Here is a 7026-nt window from a genome sequence, read left to right on the forward strand (position 1 = left end):
AACTGTATGATTTTAGACTTAAATTTAAGTCCTTGATCCACATTGATTTTGTGTATGGTGTGAAGTGTGGATCTTGTTTCATTTTCTGCTTGTGGAAATCCAGTTTAGCCAGTGAAATTCGTTGAAGAGACTATTCTTTCCCCATTGAATGGATTTGGCTCCCTTGTTGAAAATCAATTGACCATAGATGTTTGGATTTATTTCTGGATATTCAATTCGGTTGCATTGGTCTGTGTGTCTATCAGAAACCAGTAACAGGCTGCTTTGATTTACTGTAGCCTTGTAATATGTTTTGAAGTCAGGAAGTATGATGCCTGCTACTTTGTTCTTCTTTTTCAAAATTGCTTTGGTTATTTGGGGTCTCTTGTCTTCTCATAGAAAAATGAGGATTAATTTTCCATTTCGATAAAGAATGCTGTAGGAATTTTGATTACTATTACATTCTATCTGTAGATCACTTTGTGTAGTATTGACATCTTGACTAATTAAGTCTTCCAGTCCATGAGCACAGAATGACTTTCCATCTATTTAGCTCTTCTTTAATATCTTTCAGCAGTGTTTTATAATTTTCATTGTATAAGCCTTTCACATTGTTGGCTACATTTATTCCTATATATTTTATTCCCTTAGATGCTATTGTAAATGGCTTTGTTTTCATTCCATAAATATTTCTTTTGGAATAAAAATTCCATAAGTTTTTATTTGATTTCATAAATGCTAAGGATGCCGCTTAAGCCATTCTGCTTGTGAGGAGCAAGGACCTAGGTGAAGCTAGGAGCTACTTTCTGGGACCTGCCTCTCAACTGTCTTGGTCAAGGTAACAAGTAAGTTTCAGACAAAACATTGGTGCAGCAACATTTATTATGAAAAGTCTATGGATTAAATAAATACAGCAAGAAAAATACTGTATGACAGTAAACGTAGTGGGAAAAACCTTAGGAATGGCGTCAGGAGCAAGTATGTCTCACAGTGTTTCTCAGGTCTAAAATTCTTTGGCCATGCAGTTCTGTAACGAATTTTTAAAGTAAATAGGAAAAAGAAACAGTATTTTTTGAAAGTCCATTCAGAAGAAGAAATGAATGTGGTCCAAAGTGTATCTGCATGTGGGAGAGCACTCTTCCAAATTCAAGGACACTATTTTCAGTGGAGCCCTGGTTGCGAAGTGGTTAAGAGCCCTGCTGCTAATTAAAAGGTGGCAGTTTGAATCCACCGTCCACTCCTTGGAAACCCTATGGGTGAGTTCTCCTCTAACTTACAGGGTCACTGTGAGTCAGAATCGACTCCATGGCAAAGGGTATGCTTTAGGTAAGGAGCCCTAATGAGGCAAGTTTAAGCGCTGACTGCTAACCAAATACCCAATGATTAAGGCTCTGGCTCCAGAGGAGAAAGAGCAGGGAATCTGCTCCCATAAAGATTACAGCCTAGGAAACCCTATTGGGCAGTTCTACTCTATCTTATAGGGTCTCTATGAGGGGTGATCGACTCCATGGAACAAAACAACAATCACCACAAATTTTACAAATCATGAGTGGTGGCTTTAGTCACACTCCTTTGGCAGAAGTGTTGATGTGGAGGTTCTGGGCGAAGAGGCCTTGCCTGCTTTCCAAGAAGCCTCAGAATGCACCCCAGATGCTCTGTTTTCTGCTCCTGCAGTGCTCTCCATAAACCCATTGCCATTGAGTTGATTCCGACTCATAGCTACCCCATAGGACAGAGTACAGCTGCCCAATAGAGTTTCCAAGGAACGCCGGGTGGATTCGAACTACAGACCTTTTGGTTACCAGCCAGTAGCTCTTAACCACTGTGCCACCAGCCCTCAGGGGACGCCATTTCTGCCCTGCCTTTGGAGCTCATGCACGCGCACACCCTCCCGGGAAAGCGCTCTGGAGCGCGCGAACTGTGGCCTTTAATGGCTTCAAGCTTCAGTTGCTGAAGGTCCTCTTCAGGGAGGCTTGCAGGCACCAGCAGGGAAGGCAGAGTCCCTCGGGGTAGGTCTCTTGGCTGCCCTGGTCTATGCAAGGCGAGGCCTCAGACCCTGCACACAGGAGTGCACCACTCTCCCACTTTATCATCCTATGACAAATGAAGGTAATGGATACTCAAACTCATTCTTGGTAATTTTGCTACTGTGCTTTACTCCCCTCTAGGCTCTTGGCTTATTTGCATGCATGGCATTTGTATTGGGAGATCCCCTTTCAAGGTGTATAATTCAGTGCCCTCATGTTGCTAGCTTGTCCTGTGCTGGCAGTGTTTATACCATGGGAAATGGCAACCACTGCATCTCAGGGCTGCATTGGTTGTTTTCCTAGTTGGTGGATTTAAAATGAGGGAAGAAATTTCAGTAATGCCAGTTTAAACTGACAAGTGTGTCAAGTCATTATTTGTTACATTCTGAATAACACCTAATTTGGGGGAGGAATTCTTCAGGATTTGAAAATCATTCTCCGATTCAGCACAGAAAGAGCTCGTGTCAATGAAAATTCAGTGAAGTTCCAACCTATGACCTCACTTCACTTATGTCTTACTTGTTGACATGAAGAAACATATCAACCAACATTCATGTTCAAATGGCACTCATTTGTCCAGGAAGTGAGTGACTTTGCTGAATTGACTAAAAATCAAGAATTTATTTCTAGTGCCATGTCATGGAATCATTACTGACTTTCAAGAATAGTTGGTTAAGGATGCAAGAGGTTTGCTAAGATCAACAAAAGCATCTTGATAATGCTCTGGCTATATAAAATTTCCAGCAAAGAGTATTGCCTATTTTATTGAGATCAATAAATTGAATGCCACTCCTCCATTTGTATCTGGAACATTTACATGTATGTATAATTTTGCAGAAACCGGTGCGAATGTATAATCCTTTGGCAGCACACATCTGCATGTGCATTTGAGGCTTTAAGGTGCTGTACTTGTGTTTCTATCCTGGTGGAGTGGAGGGAGTGACTGTGGGTGCATCTGGAATAGGAGGTACGTGTGTATGTTAATAGGCTGACGGGTCAGTGTGTGCACTTGAGGAGATGAGAAAGTTTTGTGTTTGATTTTTGAGGGTGGATTACTTGTGGCGTGTTGTGTATATCGGGAAATAGGACAGAGATGTAGTTGCAGGCCCCATAGGGATTGTGGGAATTGATAGGTGTGGGTGCTTTTGTGCCTGTTATTTGGGGCTCTGTTGGAAATGTGTTTATATTAGTTCACAGGTTGGGGGTTGTATATGTGTTGAATGGGTTCTTGGGAAGTTGATATTTGTACTGAAATGTGTGGGTTGGTGGTATCTGCATGAATATTTGGGTTTCTATATGAGTGTGTTTTTGAGGCAGTGTGCAGGGCATGAGATACAGGCATGTACACTCAATGACTTGGAGGTGAGCTGTTTACAATTTGTGGATCGGGGGAGTACTTTGGCTGTGGCTCTTCTGCCATGAATTGTGGGTCTTTGTGTGTACCTAATGGCAGGTTTGGAATGGGTTTCTCTGCTTTACATTTGGGTGTAGGAGAGAGTGTGCCTGTGTGTATTAGTTTGGGTATAGGGCCTGTTCTTCTTGTATATTTGGGGAATCAGGGAGAATCACTGGTGTGTACTAGGGCAGGTTGCATGCTTGTTTTGCTTTTGGTGCTCTTCTGGAGTTTCACATGTATTCATCCATGTTTTTTCTGGGATTTGTATGATTCTGTATTCTGGAAAATTGGGAACTGATTTCTGTTTGAGTATAGTGGATTGTTGGATTACGTATAGGCAGGCATTGTGAGATTATATTAGTATTGGAAGACATAGGGTCGTATTTCACATACTTTTAGTGTCCTGGATAATTTAGGTTATATTTGGTGTATGAGGACATTTCTATGTGTAATAAGTTTTTGTTTCATGAAGGGGCATGGCAGTTTGGATGAATGTTTTCTAGGTCTTTGTGTAATATTTTTCAGTAGGGAGTATGGTATATTCTGGGAAATGACGTGTTGTGTATTTGCACAGGGAGTGGGAGAATTGTATTTATATGTACTAGAGGCATGTTGATATGGTTATGTGTGAGATTTTGAGAATGTGGCAGTTTTGGAACGTGAGTTCTGGGACCTAGAATGGGGTTTCAGTGCATTTATATAGGATATGCAAGAGTTATTTTCTTGTGAGTGGGGAGTATATACTGGTGTGTGTAAGTCATGAGTGGGTGGGTGAATTATTCTTGGAGTATTCTACATGTATTTCTGTGGAGAGTGTGAGGGTGTTTCTCCATGTGTTTGGCCATGTTTGGAGGTGGGGAAGTGAGGCTGTATTTTAGAGACGTGTGATAATCTGTAGTGTTTTGGGTGATGTATACTTTGAGGAATTGAGGATATTTGTGTGTGTGTGTGTTGTGTCTTGTATATGTGAGCACCTGGGCACATAGGGGTGTGGGTTATGTGTGTATACTAGCGAGAGTGCTAGAATTGTTGGTGTTTTGGAGTTTAATCTACATCTCTGAATATGTTGGGTGTATACCCATGGTTGGGTTTTGGGTGAGTGGGGGTGGGGGTTGTGTCTGTATGAAAGCAGTCAGGGTTCCTCTTTGTGTCTATTTTGGTCTAATTCTTGCCGAATTTGGTGGTATAGCTTCTACGTACATTTTCAGTGTTCGTGTGGTGTACTTATATGTATTTATAATATAGGTTGTATGTGGTTGTGTGTGTATTTAGTTTCATTGGTTTTCTGGGGTGTTTATTCTGGAGGGTGTGGAAGGTTCAGTGTGTGTATTTGGAAATTGAGAGGGTTTATATAAATTGTGCCTGCATTTGAGAATTGTGTATTACATGTGTTTCAGGGATGTGGGATTTCACGTGGGCCTGTATTAGGGTGGCTTATGAGATGAGATTTTGAACTTGATGGAGTTAGAGAGCTTGCTGTGTGTCAGGTGTTCAGTGAGTATAGATGGGTACTATTGGTTGTACATGTGCTTGTTCAGGCACGTGTTGAGAGTATATGTACAGTTGTAGAAATGGCTGTGAATATTCACAGTCCATAGGGTTTTTTCATAAAACTAGAGGCAGTAAGAGGTGGTATATTTGTGTATTCAGAAGGTGTGAGGAGTTGTGTGTTCTGGACACATATACTGATATTTGGTTTTCATATTAGGGGTGGGAGTTAAGGGTCCTTCTCATGGTGCAGGTGGAATGTGTGTGCAGAGTCATAGAAAAGTGGATCAGTTATGATGGAATCGGCTTCTGTTAACTTGGGATAGTAGATGGTGCATATCTCTGCTCAACTGTGGGTCAGTGACATCAGTCTGGTACCTTGAAACCGTCCGTGGCAGGATTATTTATATCCGGTAAATTGTCAATCTTTACAAATCAAGGCTTGCAGTGCCCCCAGTAGAGAGTGAATTGATAAATACTTACCAACACAACACTGGTCATTGTGTGTGTGTGTGTGTGTGTGTGCCTGTCTGTCTGTCTGTGTGTCTGTGTGTCATTAGAATGTGCTAAGCAAGAACATTTAGGCATCATTGGGGTCTTCTGTTGGGAATTTTGAGTAGGACATTTGGGGGATTTAAGCCCTTCTATGTGTTCATGAGAAAGAAGTGTGGCAATATTGTATCCTTTCATCTGACTTTTTCAATCTCTATGCTTAACAAATAATCTGCGAAGCCAGAATATGTAAAGAAGAATGGGGCATCAGGATTGGAGGAGTGTCATTGACAACCTGGGATATGCAGATGACACAACCTTGCATGGTAGAAATGAAGAGAACTCGAAGAACTACCTGATGAAGGTCAAAGACCACAACCTTCAGTGTGGCTTACTCCTGAACATACAGAAAATGAACATCCTCACACTGGACAACCAAAGTAAATAGAGACAAATTTGAAGTCGTCAAGGATTTCATGCCCCTTGAATCAACAATCAACAACCATGAAAGCTGCAGTCAGGACATCAAAGGATGTTTTGCATTGAACAAATCTGCTGCAAAAGACCTCCTTAAAGGTGTAAAAATGAAAGATGTCACTTTGACAAGAAAATTGCACCTGACTAAGCCCGGTTTGGCAGTCCCACCAAAAGCCTGCCCCTCAGAGCTGGGGAGCCTTTCTAGAGTCAAAGAGCACCAGTAACCAGGAGGTAGGGAAAACACAATGTTAGCACCTGGGCCTGGGAAGAGAGGCCCCAAGAACACTGAGTTGTTAGGACCTCAGCTGGCTGAAAATCAGCTAGGTACAGACTTAAACAGCCAGAATCCGTCCAGCCTGCCTGTGGGTAGGGTGAACCTTCTGATGTGTTCTTGTGCTGAGAGGCGTGAGATGCAGGTGAAGGTCTCAGTCACATCTGAGCAGGTACGTGGGGCTGGGCCTAGCTCTGGTGGGTCAGAGGAGCTGAGACGTCAGGGAGATGAGGAACTGGGTCTATGTTCCTTGAATAATCTGGAAGAAGATGACAAATCCCCTCTTTTTAGTAGGGCTTCCCAGCCACACCCCTTGTCTCTTCTATCACAGGAGGCCTCACGACCCCAAAGAGAGAATGGATTGGGTTTCCTCTGGTGTGTCTCATCTCTTGGTTCTGATCCCTACCTTCCCTGGAAGGCTTGGTGCCAGTTCTGTGGAAGTGGGAGAAGCATGGCAGGAACTGGCGTCAGATAAGTGACAGGGGAGGGCATGGGGAAGCCCTGTCCTGAGGGAGGGCAGGGAGGGTGGATCTAGAGAGCACGGGGAAGCCCACCTGTGAATAGACATAACTTACTTTCCTGAGACCTTTCTTTTCTGAAGCCTCAGGATACTGCTAGCACTGGGAGTCTCATCTCAGCATCCTGTTTTTCTCATAGGGTGACCTGACCTTCTTTATTTTCCCCTATGTCATGTGCAGCTTCAGACACACCGGAGCGTGTCAAGTGAACATGGTGGACCCCAGTTGACTCCACACATGCCTTTTACCTTCCTTGGACCCACCCTAGGACTTCTGTGTCTTATGGTGAGTTTCTTTTTTAGTTTTTTTTTTTTTTATTGTACTTTAGATGAAGGTTTACAGAACAAATAGTTTCTCATTAAACAGTCAGTACACATA

This window comes from Trichechus manatus, unplaced genomic scaffold (assembly GCF_000243295.1).
Source record: "Trichechus manatus latirostris isolate Lorelei unplaced genomic scaffold, TriManLat1.0 scaffold00120, whole genome shotgun sequence".
Classification (NCBI taxonomy): Eukaryota; Metazoa; Chordata; class Mammalia; order Sirenia; family Trichechidae; genus Trichechus; species Trichechus manatus.